Source organism: Dromiciops gliroides, chromosome 1, assembly GCF_019393635.1.
Source record: "Dromiciops gliroides isolate mDroGli1 chromosome 1, mDroGli1.pri, whole genome shotgun sequence".
Lineage (NCBI taxonomy): Eukaryota > Metazoa > Chordata > Mammalia > Microbiotheria > Microbiotheriidae > Dromiciops > Dromiciops gliroides.
In genome coordinates, this window is record NC_057861.1 from 470529717 (window position 1) to 470549575 (window position 19859).

General features: G+C 35.4%; 1 non-coding gene across 1 annotated transcript; it reads right to left on the bottom strand.

Annotated features, from left to right (window-relative positions):
- Positions 1-18801: 18801 nt before the first annotated feature.
- On the bottom strand, positions 18802-18906 carry LOC122737675. The gene has a single exon (XR_006354481.1). It is a non-coding gene; the product is annotated as a U6 spliceosomal RNA (small nuclear RNA).
- Positions 18907-19859: the final 953 nt, after the last annotated feature.

The window sequence follows — 19859 nt, forward strand, 5'->3', positions numbered from 1 at the left end:
CTCCCGGCCAGCCAGATGCCTGCTCCTGGCGTCCGTTCCCGCCTGACCCGTTCGTAGTCCTCTCGGCCGGTGCAGGTAGGTTTTTCCACTGCCCTTCTTGGCCACCAGATTTTTGAACCAGCTTCCAGGGGCCTCAGTTGTTCAGCTGTGGCCCGCAGCTCCTGCTGACTTGCCCTGACCCCCTCGGCGCTGGGTTGCTGCCCTGTGCTGGGCCTCCCTTTTGCCCGAGTCAGACCGACCTTTTCCTGAAGTCTTCTAAATTATCTCTGGTTGGAGGACTGTGTCTCTCTGTTCCTTTGCAGGTTCTGTAGTTTCAGAATCTGTCCAGAGGCTTGATTTAATGTTCTTTTTGAGGGAACAGAAGGAGAGCTCAGGCAGTTTGCTACTTCCTCTCCGCCATCTTGGCTCTGCCCCAGTTCAAGACAATGTGGAAGGTCATTAACAAAGGTCTGTTGCACCAAGATGAAAGTGGAGTGCAGTCTACCTGTACCAACACAGCCGGGGCCCTAGAAAACTAGAAATAGCTCTTGAGGGTGACTGAATCAGTGACAACAGTGGCCATTTATGGACTTCTCAGCACATAGATGGTAAGGAGGTCAAAAAACTGGTTAGAAGGAGGCTACAGGGGGCCCCTTGCTGGCGCTGGGGGCAAGACTTTGCTACATTTCCCATACTTAGATCTGAGTCTCAATTCCAGGGCCAGGAGTAGCACTAGAACACCAGAGCTTGCAGCTGCAGGGGAGCTGAGACTCTGACCATAGTTCCAAGGCAGAAAAGAGTTCTTGTGGTCACTCACAGACTAGAACACAGGCCAGGAGAGTAGTAGACACACCTCTCTCTAGATCATACCACCTTGGAAGAACTGAAAACTTACAGGTCCCCAGAATTATCTCTGAAAAAAGCTTCCCCAAAAACCTGAAGTTTAGGACAATGGCCTCTAAATCCTGGAAGCAAAGCTCTACTTTAGCATAGAATAAAAAGTAAAAAAAAATAGATTGGAAAAATGAGCAAACAGAATAAAAAGATCCTGACTATGGAAAGTTACTATGGCAACAGGGAAGATAAAAACACAGAGTCAGAAGAAGACAACAAAGTCAGAACTCGTACATCCAAAGCCTCTAAGAAAAATATGAATTGGTCTCAGGCCAAAAAAGAGCTTAAAGAGTATTTTTTAAATTAAGTAAGAGAGGTAGAGGAAAAATTGGGAAGAGAAATGAAAGTGATGCAAAAAAATCATGAAAAAAGACTCAACAGCTTGCTAAAGAAGGTACAAAAATACCAAAGAAAATAGCACCTTAAAAAACAGATTAGGCCAGATGGCAAAAGAAGTACAAAGAGGGAATAATATACATACTTAGTTGAGTATAGAACTCTGTCTTATGATACAGGAAAATAGGAGGGGAAAGCAAAAAGAAAAGAGGGGAGGGGACTGATAAAAGAGATGGTGGATTGGGATAGGTAAAAATCAGAAGCAAAACTCTTTTGAGAATGGAAAGGGTACGAGGAGAGAGAGTAGGATAAATGGAGGGGATAGAATGAAGGGAAATTCATAGTAAACATAACTGAAAAAAATATAGGAAGTTTCTCTGATAAAGACCTCATTTCTCAAATATACATAGAACTGAGTCAAATTTATAGAAATAATAGACATTCCTTGATTGATAAATAGTCAAAGGATATGAACAAACATTTTCATAAGTAATCAAAGCTATCTATAGTCAAATGAATAAATTCTCTAAATCACTATTGAATAGAGAAATGAACATTAAAATAGCTCTGAGCTACCACCCCATGCCTATCAGATTGGCTAATATGACAGAAAAGAAAAATGACAAATGTTGGAAGGAATATAGGAAAATTGAGACACTAATGTACTGTTGGTGAAGTGGTATACTGATTCAACTATTCTGTAAAATAATTTGGAAATATGCCCAAAGAACTATAAAACCATGAAACTATAAAATCCTTTGGCCCATCAATACTACTACTAGTTCCATATCCCAAAGAAATAAAAAACAAAAAGGAAAAGGAGCTATTTGTACGCAAATATTTATAGCAGTTCTTTTAGTGATGGCAAAGAATTGGAAATTGAGAGGATGTCCCTCAATTGGGGAATTGCTAAACAAGTTGTTGTATATTATTTTGATGGAATATTATTGTATTATAAGAAATGATGATCAGGATGCTCTCAGAAAAAGCTAGAAAGAATTACATGAACTTATGCAAAGTGAAATGAGCAGAACCAAAAGAACAGTGAATGCAGTAATAGCAATATTGTATGATGATCAACTATGAATAACTTAGCTATTCTCAGCAATCCAAGATAATTCTGAAGGTCTTATCATGAAAAAAATGCTATTACAGAGAAAGAACTGATGGAGTCTCAATACAGATTGATGGATACAATTTTTTTACTTTATTTTTCTTGGGGTTTTTGTCTGTGTTTTCTTTCGCTATATGATTAACATGCAAATATGACTTGCATGACTGCATATGTATAACCTACATCAAATTGTTTGCCTTCTATGATGTAGTGTGAATGGTGTAGGGAAAGGAGTAAGGGAGAGAATTTGGAATGCAAAATCTTTTAAAAATTAATATTACATATTGTTTTTATATGTAATTGGGAAAAACAAAATATTAAAAGAAAAAGGAAAGATACCTATTATGATTATAATTTTTATGGTAGGATCTTTAAAATCCAGATTTCATGTGCATTTTCAGCTTATTGTATAAAGTTAATTTAATTTCATTTTCTGCAAAACTGACTTCAAGTTTTCTTATCAGTTTTTTTCAGAAAGAAGTTCTTCTCCAGTTCATTTATGTTCTTAAGATATGGAACACTGAATTTAGTTCAATTGTTTCTGATTCATTTGCTTGCTTTTAATAAGTGATTACAATATAATTAGTATCTCCCCAAAGATCACTTTATATTCACTGTTCAGTAGGTCCTTGGTAATCAAAGGATGAGACCATCAAAAATATGTGAGTGAAGGAAGTATATATAGGAGTGAAGGAAGGATGTCCCCTCTCCTTATTATTATTTGATGTAATTTTGAAAAATTCTAGCAACTGGAGAAACAACTCTTTATACTCTTTTTATTTTTGATGAATATGAGGAATTTAGAGAAATGTGGGAACTGTTACAGAGTAAAATAAACAGATGAAGAACAATATATATATGCATAATACATATATCCAAATATTAATATATACACACAGTGATTACAATAATGCAAATAAAAATATCCCTAATAGCAAAGTACACTGGAGAAGGAATTGGCAAACCCCTCCAGTATCTTTTCCAAGAAAACTCCATGGACAATATTCTTCATCAGAAGATAATACAGAATAAGGACATCACCTGCATCTCATTCCTCCCAATAATCAAATAAACTAATAATGGTTCCAGAGAATAGATAATAAGTCTTCCAAGCAGTAGAGAGGTGGGGGCTATTAGGGCAGAATTCTCACATATATCTATGTCTGTCACCTGTAACTTTGTCCACACTTGAAACAACTCTTTAAAAAATAGTATTGGACAAATGGAAAAAAGGTACAAAAATTCACTGAAGAAAACAACTCCAGAAAATGTAGAATTGGTCAAATGGAAAAGGAGGTACAAAAACTCACTAAGGAAAATTAATTGCAAAAATATTAATTGCTCATGGCTAGACCTACCTATTATAATAAAAATGACATTCTGCCTAAATTAATTTATTGATTTAGTTCCATACCAAACTGCCAAAATTATTTTATAGAACTAGAAAATGTAATAATATTAATCTTAAAGAACAAAAGGTCAAGAATATCAAGGGAATTAATGAAAAAATGTAAAGGAGGGTGATCTTCCCTTCTCTGGCTGACTTCTCCCCTTTCTCTACTTCTCCACTGCTTTTCAGCCTTCTTTTCTGTTTTTTTTTTCCTTCCTCCATCAAATTTTAAGCTTCATGAGGGCAAAGACTGCCCCACCCCATGCATTGTGTCCTTAGTGCTGGGCACAGACCATGTACTTCATGTTTATTGAATTGAATTAAACTGACTAAATCAAAGTATCCCTTTGGAAAGGATGTGGGGAGGTTTTCTTCTTTTCTTTCTCCATACCATCTCACTTGGTGATCTTATAAACTCTTAAGGATTCAACTATCATCTCTGTCACATATGATTTTAAGATCTATATATTTAGTCCTAACCTCTTCCTGAGCTCAATTCTCACATTATCTTCTCAATGTCTTAAACTGAATGTCCCATAGGTACCTAAAGCTGCGTCTTCAAGACAGAACACTGCTCTTTCTTGGTTCTTCTGTGGTAGGAAAAATTATACATATGCTAATATGCCCTACAATATGGGCTAGATAAGGGGTTTTTTTTCCATAAAAGTTTCTTAGTCTGTCCTCAAGACTCAATTGGTTTCGAGATCTGGAGCTTCCTGATTACATAAGTACAAAAAAGGCTTCGAGGCATATCCTCTTGTTCCCACAGATTATCATTAGCAACACAGAAACAGGGAATCAAGACCAAATCTTTGTTAAGTAGCCTTTCAACTTATAAATGTTATTCCTTTGCTATGGCTAAATAGACTGGACTCCTTTTGTTAACGGATCTATAAATGTTTCATTTCAGTGTTGAATCTGAAGTTACAACCCAGCTTGAGCCAGGTCTGGACTACTTATATTATTAGAATGCAAGCCCCTTAAAGTAGAGAATGTCTTGTTGTTTGGTTCTCCTGGCTCTGAGAAAGAAGATGGAAAGAGACCAACTGTACTTTAGGATGCTGAAGGAAAAGACTCTGGGAAAACATGGGAGGAGTGGGCAGTCTCTCGGGGAGTTTGTGTGTGTGTGTGTGTGTGTGTGTGTGTGTGTGTGTGTGTGTGTGTGTGAGAGAGAGAGAGAGAGAGAGAGAGAGAGAGAGAGAGAGAGAGAGAGAGAGCAGACAATTATATAGGGGTCATGCATCAGAGTATGATGGTCTAAAGTAAACAGAATAAGAAAATGAAGAGAATGAAAGAAATCCATTTTGGAAAAGGGAAGCATCTTCTGTTCCTCCAAATCATAATGATGTGGATCCATAGGTGCCATTAAGTGAGAGATCATCCAGTAATTATCAGAAGAAAAGATTAGTAATGATAGATGGTAACTCTCTCATGAGGGATACTGAGTCAGCTTCTTAGTTGGCCTATACATTTTCTTCTATTTTTCATTCTTCCTTGACTTAGGTATTATGATTACATTTCATAAAATGATTCTGTAGGGGCTTTCTATCTCAATATTTGAGGTTTTTTTGTAGTATTGGTACGGATTGTTCTTTAAAAGCTTCACAATTCTCCTGATTCCATTAGAATGAGCAGGTTTTTTTCTTTGGTAATTCCTTGAAAACTAGTTTTATTTCCTTTTCTGACATTGGGTTGCTTAAGGTTCTTATCTCTTCTTCTGGCAGTGGTCTTCTGGGAGACTTGTGATCTTTATTTTGTCTCTTTACATCTTATCTTTGAGATTAGCATGTTTTGGATAGGGAGCATATTTTCTATTAATGTCATAGTTTTTTTTGCTTCTATTCTTCTAAATTGTCCCTATGTGCATTTGAATTCCCAATTTATTATTATCTCTTTTGCTTCTTCAGTAAGGCTTGCAATTACAGAATCAAATTTTTCTATTCTATTCATTTTTTGCTCTGCAAGCTATAATGTGTGTGTGTGTGTAGTTTTCATTTCTCTTTTAAACCATTCAGAAAGAGTATATTGTGATTTCATATTCTCCTCAAATTCCACAGAGCCCTCTATCTCATCAAATGTTGGCTCATATTCCTTTGTTTTGCAATAAATATTTTGCAATAGATTTGTTCATAAATGCCTGAACTCCCTTACTAAATCTGGACATATATTTCCGTTGGTGGTTAATATTTTCCCTTTAATTTTTCTGACACTCAAGACCTTTGAGTTTTCTTCTTCCCAAGGACCTTTGGTAATTTCAGTCATTTCATCCCTTTATTTTCTCCTTTTCCACAGGTTCTAAGTCCATCCCTTCTGATGATAGTTTCTTTAGGGGCCATCTCCCTAAGCACCTCAGCCACCTCCCACACTGGGCAATTCATAACTCATTAGGTGTCTGTTCTCTAACTGATTTTTGTATAGACTGAAATTTTCTCCATCATTTTCTTAAATCTAGACAATCAATAAAATTAATAAATCCAGGCCTGATTTGTAGTGTTTGCCAATTTCCAAAGTGTAAATGCTTACACTGAAAATGTAACAGGTGGGTCTCTGTGGCTGGTTCAAGGTGGCTCTAGCATATTCTGAGTCCTAAGCCAGCAGACTAGAAGGAATACTGTAAAAGATAGGTTCACAGCTTTAAAGCTGGAAGGGACCTTAGAGGCCATCAAAACAATCTCTTTTTGCAGATGAGAAAAACAAGACTTAGGGAGGTTATGTAGGTTCCCTGAGATTGCATGGGTAAATAGCAAGAGTTTAAATTAAATACAAGCCCAAACCTAACATTCTGTTTTCAGTGCTTGGAATTTGAATTTTCACTCTTTTATGTAGGAATAAGTGTAGAAAAAATATTTTCTTGATCTCTTTCATTTCTAAATGCTTTCTAACTCTCATTGTATTGAATTATTGAGACTGAAATCCAATGACAAAAGCAGCATGGTAGATTAGGTGAATTTGGAGTCAGAGGTGTTCTCTGTTAAATTAAAAGATTCCAAAAAAAGATAGAATGGTCCTATATATTTCCAAAATATTCATAGCAGTGCTTTTGTTGTAGCAAGCAACTGAATACAAAGTAGGCACCTACTGACTGGAGAATGGTTAAGCAAATTATGCTACATTAATGTATTGGAATATTATACTGTAAGAAATAATAACTATGAAGAATTCAGAGAATCATGAAAAATCTTATGTGAACTGAGGCAGAGTGAAGTAAACAGATTCAGGAAAACTTTACACAATGATTACAACAACTTAAATGGAAGCAACAATAATAACAATGTACCTTCTTTCCTTCATTGAAGTAGAGAATGTGGAATGTTGCATATCCATATTACCAGGTGTTACTGATGTATTAGTTAATTCTGCTGAGTTGCTTTGTATTCCTCTTTCTTTTTAAAATCATTGTTAGATGGCATGGAATAATTTGCTGGTGAGAGGCAGATAAATTTGAAAATGAATGTGAAATAAAAATTATTTAAAAGTTCAGTTTTTAAAAAAGCAAAAGCATTGAATAAGATTGTCTTGGATATCCTCAGAATTAATCTTAGGATTCTGTACCTAGAAGTCTGGACTATACAATATTCTTATATCTTTCTGGGGTTTGCCTTTGGTGGTCAGCAAACCATTTTTTACTTTAGTTAATCCAGAACTAAAATGAACAACAACAAAAAATCATGTCTTCTCTGCTTTTTTTTTTTTTTAGTGAGGCAATTGGGGTTAAGTGACTTGCCCAGGGTCACACAGCTAGTAGGTGTGTGTTAAGTGTCTGAGGTCGGATTTGAACTCAGGTACTCCTGACTCCAGGGCCAGTGCTCTATCCACTGCACCACCTAGCTGCCCCTCTGCTTTTCTTCCTGACTACTATACTTCCTTTCTAGAGACATCTGGGAGGCAATGATATACCATGTCTACATGTAACTTTCGGCTGGTTGAGGATTTAAAAAAATAAGTGCCATAGTTACATGGTAATAAGTATAAATAAAGTATTTAGTAAATTGTTGTAGGTACATAAGCATTAATCAAAATCAAGGTCATATACTTTTATTGTTCCCTTGACAACAGGAAACAATTTGGGATAAAAAAGGCAGTCTGTGTAAGGAAAGAAATTAATTTTTAAAAATTAATTAATTTTCACAAGAATTTTTTTCTCTCCCTTCCACTTCCTCCCCCAAGTAAATAATAACAGAAAAACATAATAAATATACATAGTCCAACAGAATAGATTCCCACATTGCCCATGTCTAGTCTTCATTTTAATACCTGCCACTAATTAATACCAGCAGGAATTGACTTATCCCATTGATAAAAGTTCTAGTCTTTTGAAGTTATTTTTTTTATAAATATGTTGTCTTTGTGTAAATTCTTCTAGCTCTGCTTACTTCACTTGGAATTAGCTCATAAAGGACTTCCTAGTTTCCTCTTAAACTATCCATTTCATTCTTTCTTTGGCACAATAATATTCTATTAAATTTATGTGCCATAATTTGTTCTGCCATTCACCAAAAGGTAAATACTGCTTTAATTTACAGTTTGAGGCTAATAAAAAAGTGCTACTTTAAATGTTTTTGTGTGGACATATTATTTTCCTCTTTCTTTGGTCTCTTCAGAATATAGGCTCAGTGTTATAGTAGAATGAAAGGAAATCAAAAGTATAGTAATTTTTGTGGGTATAATTTCAAATTGCTTATCAAAATAGCTAGACAAATTCATGATGCTTCCAACAGTGCACTGCTATATTTGTTTTCTTATAGTCCTAACATTTGTTATTTTTCTCTTTTGTCATCTTTACTAATCTGATAAGTAAGAGATAGGAGCTCCAAGTCGTTTTAATTTGTGGTCTTCTAATTATTAAGGATTCAGAACATTCTTTTACATGGTTAGTGATATCTTTAATTTCTTCTTTAAAAAACTGCCAGGTTCTTTGATCTATTGAGGAATGACTTTTGTTCTTATAAATCTGAATCACTTCCTTATATATCTTTGTTATGAGACCTTTTTAAAGTTTTTATTATTTTCTAGTTACATGTAAGGATAGGTTTTTTTTCTTTCTTTTTTTTTGCAGGGCAATGGGGGTTAAGTGACTTGCCCAGGGTCACACAGGTAGTAAGTGTCAAGTGTCTGAGGTCAGATTTGAACTCAGTTACTCCTGAATCCAGGGTCAGTGCTTTATCCACTGCACCACCACCTAGCTGCCCTGAGACCTTTTTTAATAAACATTTTTATTAATAGTTTGGGGTTCCAATTTTTATCCCTCTTTCCCTCCCTCCCTTAACCCCTCCCTGAGGTGGCAAACAATAAGGTATGGGTTATACATGTATGATTACATAAAACATTACCATATTTGTCATTTTGTACAAGAAAATATGATTAAAAGAAAAAAATGAAAGAAAGTGAAAAATAGCATGCTTCAGTCTGTCCCATCAATATCAGTTCTTTCTTTGGAGGTGGATAGTATGTTTCATTAATAATCCTTTGGGATTGTCTTGGATCATTGTATTGTTGAGAATAGTCAAGTCATTCACAGTTCTTCATCAAACAATATTGCTGTCTCTGTGCACAATGTTCTCTTGGTTCTGCTCACTTCACTATACATCATTTCATACATGTCTTTTCTGAAGTCACCCTGCTTGTCATTTCTTTTCTTTTTTTCTGTGAGGCAATGAGGGTTAAGTGACTTCCTCAGGGTCACATAGCTTTGCTTGTCATTTCTGAAAGCACATCAATATTTCATTACCATTATATACTACAGTTTGTTTAGCCATTCCCCAATTGATGGGCATTTCTTTGATTTCCAATTCTTAGCCACCACAAAAAAAGCTTCTATAAATATTTTTGTACACATAGGTCTTTTTCTCTTTTGGGGGATGTCTTTGAGGTATAAACCTAGCAATGATATTGCTGGATCGTTGAGACCTTTGCGGCAGCTAGGTGACACAGTGGATAGAGAGAGTAGCAAGCCCAGAGTCAGGAAGACTCATCTTTCTGATTTTAAATCTGGCCTAAGACACTAGCTGTGTGACCTTAGGTAATTCAATCCTGTTTGCCTCAGTTTCCTCATCTGTAAAATGAGCTGTAAAACTTTAAAAAAAACACTCCATTATATTTGCAAGAAAACCCCAAATGGGGTCACAAAGATTTGGTCATGATTGAAAGGACTAAACAACAGCAACAGAAAAAAAATCAGAAAAAAATTTCTGTAAATATTTTAAGTTTTATTATATGTTTGCTGTCTAATTTGTATTTCATTAGTTGTGTGTGTGTGTGTGTGTGTGTGTGTGTGTGTTTATCAGCGCCTTCAGAGCTATCAGAGCATCAGATTTGGAGGGGAAGGAAGGGAATCAAAGAGGTCAATGTTTGTATTGAAGTTATCTGAGATATAAAAAAAAGTGAAATCAACTTCTATAGCAATGTGAATATATTTCTAATTTGTTTGTACCCTCTGCTACCTTTATAGTTAAATAAATGAGGTTTTTTGTTTTGTTTTCTTTAAGTATACAAGCTTGAATAAAATGTTGAATTAAATTGAATCATATTTACTCAAAATTCTGGATACTAGAACACAAGTAATCTTCAAACAATGTGTATGGAAGTTGTAGACATTTTCAATGATTAAAAAAATATAAATAGTGGAGGTAAAAATGATGACACTTGTGAGCAAAAATACAAAATCGTCAAATAAATTGAAAATTTTGCTAACCTTTCTTCAAAACCAAGGCAGAAATTTAGATTTGCAGAAAAATTTCAAAAAGCCACTATAAAGGGAAATCATTATATTAATTGACTCTGATCTTATTCTTCCAGAGAGTAAGGCCTGTTACATCTCCCACTTAGGACTCCATAAGCACTTCTCTGGGATTGAGGTAATCGTTCTCTCAAGTTATTAGCTCCAGCCCCCATCCTAGTGTTTTCCTGCCATGGTTAACCACTGGTAACTAGCACCTAGTACTAATTAATAATAGATTTTACAAAGTGATATTTAGTTTTAAGATGTAGCGTGGACACATGTACAAACATTTCCCCCCACCCAATATGTGGAAGTACACTCTTCCCATATAGTATTGGTCCCTGGAGAGGGTATGCCCAGATTAATACAGTTCATTTTTTTTTTTCTGGGCAGTGTATCTATACTGAGAAAGAAAGAAGTTGAAAAGCCAGAAGTACCATTCGTGTGGCTCAGGGCCTAAGACTGATGTAGAGTCTCATTTTCAGCATCTAGCCCACTCTGCAAAGGAATAATCAAGGCAGGAATCCTAGAAGAAATGGGAGTCTACAATTCTATCACTATAAAACAACAGAGCTTTCCAGCTAGCTAGGAGGGCTTGAATACAGCAACCATGTATTCTTCCACAGTTCCAAATTCAGGTCAAGAATTTAGAGAACCCAGATCAAGGGAAAGGAGAGGGTGTAAACAGACTTTGTCTTAGATCAGACTACTTTGGGAGTACTAAAAGCATGCAGGTTCCTGAGATTTTTGGAATAACACAACATTCAATACCTAAAGAAACAGGATTAGCCCAAAGGTTCCTTCCAGAAGTGTGGCAGAGCTTAGCTCTAATGTCAAGTTTGAAGTCAAGAAGTAGGTTGGAAAAAAATGGCAAAGAAAAAAAAACTCCATCAAAATAAGCTATTATGGTGGCAAGGTTGCTCAAGATATAAATGCAGAATAAAAGAATGACTCCAAAACATCCATAAGAAATGCCTCAGAGAAGAATACAGCATGGACATAAACTCAGCTAGAAGCTTTGGAAGAGATGAAGCAAGAGGTTGTTTTTTTTTTTAAGTTTAAGAGGTTTTTCTAAAATAAATGAAATTAAAGTACTTTAGGAAAAGGTTTAAAAAAAAAGAAATGAGAGCTAAGGAAAAAAATTAGAAAGGGAATAAACACTTTGTCATAAGAAATACAAAGCCTTGTCCAAACATCAAACTGCCTGGAAATTGGAATGGACTAAGTAGAAGCCAATGTCTTAATGAAGCAGCAAGAAATATTAAAACAAAGTCAAAATGCTGAAAAAATAGAAGAAAATTTAAGGTAATTCATAACAAAAAATTGATTTGGAAAACAGATTGAGAGGAAACATTTTAAAAATCATTGTAGTATCTGAAGCCAATGGTGGGGGTTGGGGGGTGGGGGACAGAGCATAGAAATCTCATTTCAAGAAATCCTAAAACTACCCACATCTTTTAGAACAGTAGAGCAAAGTGGAAATAAGAAGAATCCACAAATATGTCATAGAAGAAATCCCTAAATGAAAACTACCAGGAACCTCATAGGGCAAATCCAGAGTCTATCAGATCAAAGAAAATAATATTGTGAGCAGCCAGAAAGAAAGAATTCAAGTACTGAAGAGTCACAGTCAGAATTACACATGATTTATCAGCTACCATCATAAAGGAGCAGAAAGTTTGAATGTGATATTCTAGAAGGCAAAGGATTAATGCTTAAAGCCAAAAATTATGCATCCAACAAAACTTAGTATAATGTTACAGGGGGAAAAATAAATCTTTAATGAAATAGAAGACATTTAAAAAAATTTTTTTAGTGAGGCAGTTGGGGTTAAGTGACTTGCCCAGGGTCACACAGCTAGTAAGTGTTAAGTGTCTGAGGCCGGATTTGAATTCAGGTACTCCTGACTCCAGGGCCGGTGCTCTATCCACTGCACCACCTTGCTGCCCTAGGAGACATTCTTAATAAAATAAAATAAAAAACTGGATCTGTGGCAAAACTTTGAAATTCAAACACAGAAGTGAAAAGAAATATAAAAATACAAACACAAATGGAAAAATCATAAAGGACCAAACAAGGATATGCTGCTTATATTCAAATATAGGGATATTATACATATGTCTCTTCTGAAACTTATCATCATCCGAGTTCATAGAAGGAACCTAATTAGACATGGTCTGGGAGTGGTTGTTATATCTTGATAATTTTAAGAAAAATATGAAGAGAGAAAGAAGAATACACTATGGGAAGGGAAGGCGGGAAAGGTAAGAGAAAATTAGCTCATATAATCAGGCTGCACAATTAGACATCTAAACACTCAGTCTCTTCTGAACTGGTCAAAAGAAGGAAGAATATACAAGCACACAAATAGTTGGATACCAAAATGTATTTCATTCAAAATGAAAATAGGAGGGAAAGGAGAGAAGGGAGGAAGGGAAATTAGAGGGAAATTAAGGAAGGGATTAGTCCTAGTGGGAGTGAGCATCATAGTTGACAGCAATATTAGACAAATCAACAATAAAAACAGTCATGGTTAAAAGAAATAAAAAGAGAAACTACATTAAAGGCACAAGGTGTTCATGATTTATAAAACTGACTATAGAGATATGTCTCTATTCTGATCCATTATGAGATGCTAGTACTTCTCTAACTGAGTAAAGGAGAAAATATGATTGGCATCACAAACAAATTAGCCATAGATTTGGGGCCTTTAAGCCCTGGATGAATTGCAGAGTTTAAGAACTGGACATTTTTTCCATCTCCTTTGCTTAGAGAGGACAGAGAGTTCCAGACAGAGAGGGAGGGTTAGAATTTCTCCTTCTACCCTCTCACTCCTACCACCAGTCATGTAGCTTTAAAAAGGAGCTACTGGACATATAGGAGACATTGTTTCCAACAAGGAGCAGAGATGAACACCCTAGACCAACACGGATACTCAATTGGGCTATGGAAAGATACAGACCTTGGGAAGAAAGCTGAGAAACCAATCTAGCAAACGTGTTTCAACCAGGTTGCAAAAGAGGATACAAAGAAAGTATTTCTAAGCCCTGTAGTAGTTATGGTTTGGCTACAGGATGACTCCTATGAGAAAAAACTCTAGTGGAGAATAATTAGCTATACTGTTAGGCATGCATATTCATAGGATTACCCCTAAAACTCATTGAAGATTGCCTACCATCCCAGCAAAAAAATGTGTGGGAGTTAAAGAATAACCCAGATGGGTTATCACAATTTTATGAACTGATGCAGAATGAAATAAATAGAACCTGGAGAATAATTTACATAATAATGTTTTAAAGGCATTAAAAGACTTCAGATCTCTGATCAATATAACAACTTCATTACTTCATAGGAATGATGATGTAATTTGCTCCCCAGATTTCAAAAGTGCTACACCAGAGGAGGAAGATTAGACATTACTTATTTCAGATGTGGCCAATGTGTTGTTTTGTTCCATTTGACTATAATTATTTGTTATGGAAAAGAGCTTGATTGTGGAACAGATATGCAATATGATATGTTCCGTAGGTATGTTGCTAGGTTCACTTATGGTTTATGTGCCTTCTTCATAAAATATATTTTTTTTAAGTTTTGGAAGAAGCAAAATTATCTCTTAATCATGTTGTAAATGAGCAATCTGAGGGCTAAGGAGGTGAAGGGACTTCTTAAAGTTCCAAGTCTAGTGCTATTTCCATTAAACCACACTGCTTTTCAACATGTCCCTGAGAATCATTAAGTCAGATACTGAGTTTAATGGGTACAGAAGGTATATGTGTTCAGAATTTTTGTTCAGATGCTCTGTGATACTTAACCTAGTGTCATACATAAAGAGTCCTTAACGAAGATTATGGATATAATGAAGTTTGTTGTTGAGTACTTCTATTCATCAGAAATCTAAACCTCATTAACTGTTTTTTAATATATACAAAATGTGACTATAATACAACTACTGATCTCTCTGAGACATTTAAAATCTTTGACCACTATTTCCCCCTGGATACTATTGTGCCTCTGCCTTTTAATAACATTGAGCCTTCTTGATTCTCTTCCTACATGTCTGGCCACTCCAGCCTCTGTTGTCAGGCTATGGATACCCACAGTCATCTCAAATGTAACACATCCCAAAACAGAATTCATTATCTTCAAATGTACCTCCCAACATACCCTTCTTTTGAACTTCTTTTGAGTTTATGTGGTAGGTAACTGCTGACAAAATAGATAGGCTATTCTTCCTTCATTTTCATAATGAGTTGGGTGATGTATACTTTATACTTGTGTATAAATTGGATTTAAGTGAGGCAGAGCTGCACAAAGTCATCAGCCTCAATCTCATTTCTAAAATCATCAAAGTCCAGTGGCAGGACAAAAGTCAAGACGACTGGTGATGACCTAGGATGCAGTAGATGACCCGGATGTCGTCAATGTCTGACTAAGCTCTAAGTTCTCAACAGTGCCTACTTCATTGCCTTCATGGCTGTTGGAACAAATTGTTCTCATCCACCCATTCCACCAGGGGAAGTCTTCACATGCTTGGGGTAGACATCTCCTTAACTCACTGATGGGTTTGAGGCCTTTATAAAAGGTTCCCTGATTATGAAAGAATTAAATGAATGAATGAAGGCAAACTTTATCACAGAGAGAAAGGAGAGCATGATTATTGCCTTCAGCTATTCAAAGGGTTGTAAAGGAGAAGAGGAATCAAAGATGGCTACAGAAGGCAGAATTAAGACTAATGGTGTGATGTGTGTATGTGTATGTGTGTGTGTGTGTGTGTGTGTGTGTGTGTGTATGTGTGAGAGAGAGAGAGAAGTTTCAGGGAGGGAGACTGGGCTCAATATAGGGAAGAGCTTCTTAATAATTAGAACTATCAAAAAGAAGATGAACTTGCTTGCTAAGTGACCAGCTACCCAGAATCTCAAAAGACCTCAAAGCCATCTGATCCAGGCTTTGGTAGAGGTTTCTCTTATCCTATCTCTGTTTTTCTTACCTATCTATGTGTCTCCCTTGGTTTCCCTTTCTTATATCTTTTTCTCTACTCTCTCTTTGTCTTTTATTCCAATTCAACGCTGATCCCTATGCCTAGAATGTCCTATGTGCTTTCAATTCTTCACCTCTCCCCCATCCACACATTTCACTTTGGCTCAGACTTTAGCTTCCTCCTCCCAATTTGCAGAATAATATTTTAGATGGATCAAAATAGATCTACTTCAACACAGAAATTATAGAGTTAAAGACCTAGATTTTATTGTGCTTAAGCATAGGTTGGGGGTGGAGGAAAAGGATAAAAAATAATCCCTGAATTATAATTAAAATTTATGGAAAAAATTATATCAGAGTGACAGAAAAATATTTTTGCACATATTGCTATCTTGTACATTCTTTATTCATTATTAAATTTTATTTTAAGTTTACAGAATAAAACAAGCATTTCTATAACATAGTACAATAAAAAATGATTGTACAGGAAACTGCAAGTTTATTATGCACAACCTGCTTATTCCTTTCAAATATAAAACAAAATTATTTACTTCTTCCCTTCCCCCACCCTAGCCCTAGGGATGACTACTATTAGACACAAATAGGTGTGTATGTGTGTGTATGTAAAAATATTCTACACATACTTCTATTTATAAGTTCTTTCTGGGCATGCAGATAGCATCTTTATTTATATGTCCTTCATAGTAAATGTTGTTATTTATAATAGTCAAAATCAATTATTCATTCAAAGTTGTTCTTGGGGCAGCTAGATGGCGCAGTGGATAGAGCACCGGCCCTGGATTCAGGAGTACCTGAGTTCAAATCCGGCCTCAGACATTTAACACTTACTAGCTGTGTGATCCTGGGCAAGTCACTTAACCCCAATTGCCTCACAAAAAAAAAAAAAAAGAACAAAGTTGTTCTTAAAATAATATTGCTGTTTATGTAAACAGTATTTTTTTGGCTTTGTTCATTTCACTCTTCATTATTTCATGCAAGTCTTTCCATGTTTTTCTAAAGTCATTGTGCTCCTCATTTCTTATAGCACAGCAATATTCTTTAACAATCATATGCCACAATTTGTTCAGCTATTCCCCAATTGATGAGAATCCCTGCAAAGTCCAGTTCTTTGCCATCACAAAGAGCTGCTATAAACATTTTAGCACATATAGATTCTTTTATTATTTCCCTAATTATCTTTGAAAATAGACCAAGTAGTGGTATTGCTGGGTCAAAAGACCTAGGTAGTTTAATAACTCTTTGAGCATAATTCTAGATTGCTCTCCAAAATGGTTAGATCAATTCACAATTCTACCAACAAAGAATTAGTGTCTAAATTTTTCCACATTCCCTCTAACATTTGTAACTCTTCCCTTTTATTTTAGCCAATCTGGTAGTTGTAAAATGGTATCTAAATATTATTTTAATTTGCATTTCTCTAATCAATAATGATTTAGATCATTTTAAGTGACTATAAATTCTTTTAAGCCATAAAAGTTAAAAAAGACATATTCATAATCTCACAATCCCTTCAATATCGTAAAAGTTGAATCAACTTTAACAGAATTGTGATATAATCTATCTCTTAAGGAAACAAACCTAGTTAAACAGACTATTGGTAAACTAAGTCAGGTTGCAGATTGAACTACATTTAGAGGGTTCATACTGGGCTGATTGATTTACAAGCCTACAGAGATCTGCATGCCTACAGGGTAGTTGTCAGATTAATCCTTCCTCAAGTCAAAATATTTGGGAAGCCTTGACTCCCTTTTTGGTTTCTTCTTTTAGGAATGTTTGAGACCTAAAGCAAAATTTCACCTCCCATTGGACAAGTTTCAACCAGCTAATTACCTCTTAACTAGGAGAAATGACCCTGACTTCCGCTAAATAATAAAAATTAACAAAAGGAAAGCAAAGATGAAAAATGATCACCATCCTTCATACTGATCATAGATCATAGCAATACCTTTCTTGGTCCTATACTTAAAAAATGTATTCATATTAGAAGTTGGGCATATATTTCTTTCTTTCTTTCTTTTGTTCTTTTGTTCTTCCTTCCTTCCTTCCTTCCTTCCTTCCTTCCTTCCTTCCTTCCTTCCTTTCTTTCTTTCTTTCTTTCTTTCTTTCTTTCTTTCTTTCTTTCTTTCTTTCTTTCTTTCTTTCTTTCTTTCTTTCTTTCTTTCTTTCTTTCTTTCTTTCTTCCTTTCTTTCTGTGAGGCAATTGGGGTTAAGTGACTTGCCCAGGGTCACACAGCTAGTAAGTGTCAAGTGTCTGAGGCCGGATTTGAACTCAGGTCCTCCTGAATCTAGGGCTGGTGCTCTATCCATTGGGCATATATTTCTGCAGCATAAGCTCCAGGAAACATTAAAGCAAAAATAATACAATAATGATCATCAATATTAAATAAAATGAGTTCTCCTTGATCCAGCTTGTTCCTGGTAACCCACTCCAAATGTCTATTTAATCAGCATTTTCCATTTTGAATCTTAGCTATCCCTGATCTTGGGAAACAGTTTCTCATGGAAATTCTGGAATAGGCTTTATGCCTGGGGCAGTCCTAGAGAGGTATCCTTCTTAGGTATTTGTAGAGATTCCCTAGTAAAACTGCTAAAACCTCTTGGTGATAAGACTTAATAAAAGACATAGAATAACTTCTTAAATTTGGTCTTCCAGTAACTAGCTTATGTTGTGAAAACTAGTTCAAATTTCGTGGAACTAACATTTCAAATAGAGCTATATGAAGAACATCAAATTAGGAACCCATAATTCACCTGAAAGTTGACAGAATTTTAGTTTTTACTTATCACTTGTTTTTTCTGTTTTTACCTGAACTCTGTACCTAAAATGGATAATGTTATCTACAGATTGAAGTAAGAATCTTTAAAAGAAGATCCACAAGTGACTGACTTGTAAAATGAGCTGAGCCCCTTTGCTGCTGCTGCTGCTTCTTCTTCTTCTTCTTCTTCTTCTTCTTCTTCTTCTTCTTCTTCTTCTTCTTCTTCTTCTTCTTTTTTGCGGGCAATGGGGGTTAAGTGACTTGCCCAGGGTCACACAGCTAGTAAGTGTCAAGTGTCTGAGGCCAGATTTGAACTCAGGTACTCCTGAATCCAGGGCCGGTGCTTTATCCACTGTGCCACCTAGCCGCCCCCCCCCCTTTGCTTCTTAATATTATCAGATAGAACCTTCAAAACAGGAAACATTATGATTTGAAAACATCTACAATAATTAATGAAATTTTATATGTAAAATCCCCGGTCCAATTTTGGGAACTTCTCACTAAAACATAATCAAAGCAATATCCCAGGAAAAAAGAAGGGAAAGGGGGCTTTTTACAAAAAAAAAATAATCTGTGTAAATTCATTTGAACCCAAAGGATGTTCAATATTTTATTCATTTTTATATCTAATTCCTAATAATTTTCATGTCATCCTTGTGCAGAGGTCATGCTCATCTCTGCATCGTTCCAATTTTAGTATATGTGCTGCCGAAGCAAGCACCTAATAATTTTCAAAATAAAAATGTTTATATATTATATATGTACATATATACATGCACATATATATCCAGGAATATCATGTTTACCTATTTTGTTATTCCTCTTAATAGAAATGTTTGCAAGCTGACCATACAGATGTGTGTATCTATCTATATGTATGTATACATATATGTTTTAGTGAAAACAATATAATTTTTTGGTTTTTTTCAAAGTGTAGTGCAGTACTCCCTTAAAATTTAAAAACTCTTACATAAAATTTGAAACTTAAAGCTTTTACATCTTTATCATATCACATCTTTGTCCTGGTCCACATTTAAGGGTGTGCATGTGTATGATATATTTGTGTATATGAATACATATATGTGTGTATATGGATGCATAAACATATACACACATCATTATCACAGCTTCTAGAAAAGAGGTGATAATTGTGTAAATGTGTTGCTACACATGAATGCATAATCATTAACAAGAAATTAGATAGCAAGCCTAAGCATGCATTTATCTAGTTGCTTAGGCTAGGAAATTAAAACAAATAATGATGACAAAGTTATTAAGGTCTTTCACATATGCATCTGTTTTTTGGTTTTTTTGGTTTTTTGGTCTGGCAATGAGGGTTAAGTGACTTGCCCAGGATCACACAACTCGTAAGTGTTGAGTGTCTGAGGTCACATTTGAACTCAGGTCCTCCTAAATCCAGGACTGGTGCTTTAGCCACTGTGCTACCTAGCTGCCCCCACACATGCATCTTAATATAAAAACAGATATTTGAGTTTTGCAACAACATAATTAATTATATTTTTAAAAATAACAGTAACAAATTACCTGCCTTGAGTGTAGAATTTTTCTATGAAAGCAAGAAGGAGGAACTATGTTAATAAAATCAAGATTGTCCCTTCAAGAGCATAGACTGACCTGACAAAATTTATCAGGATAAAGGTTCCTTACTCCTGT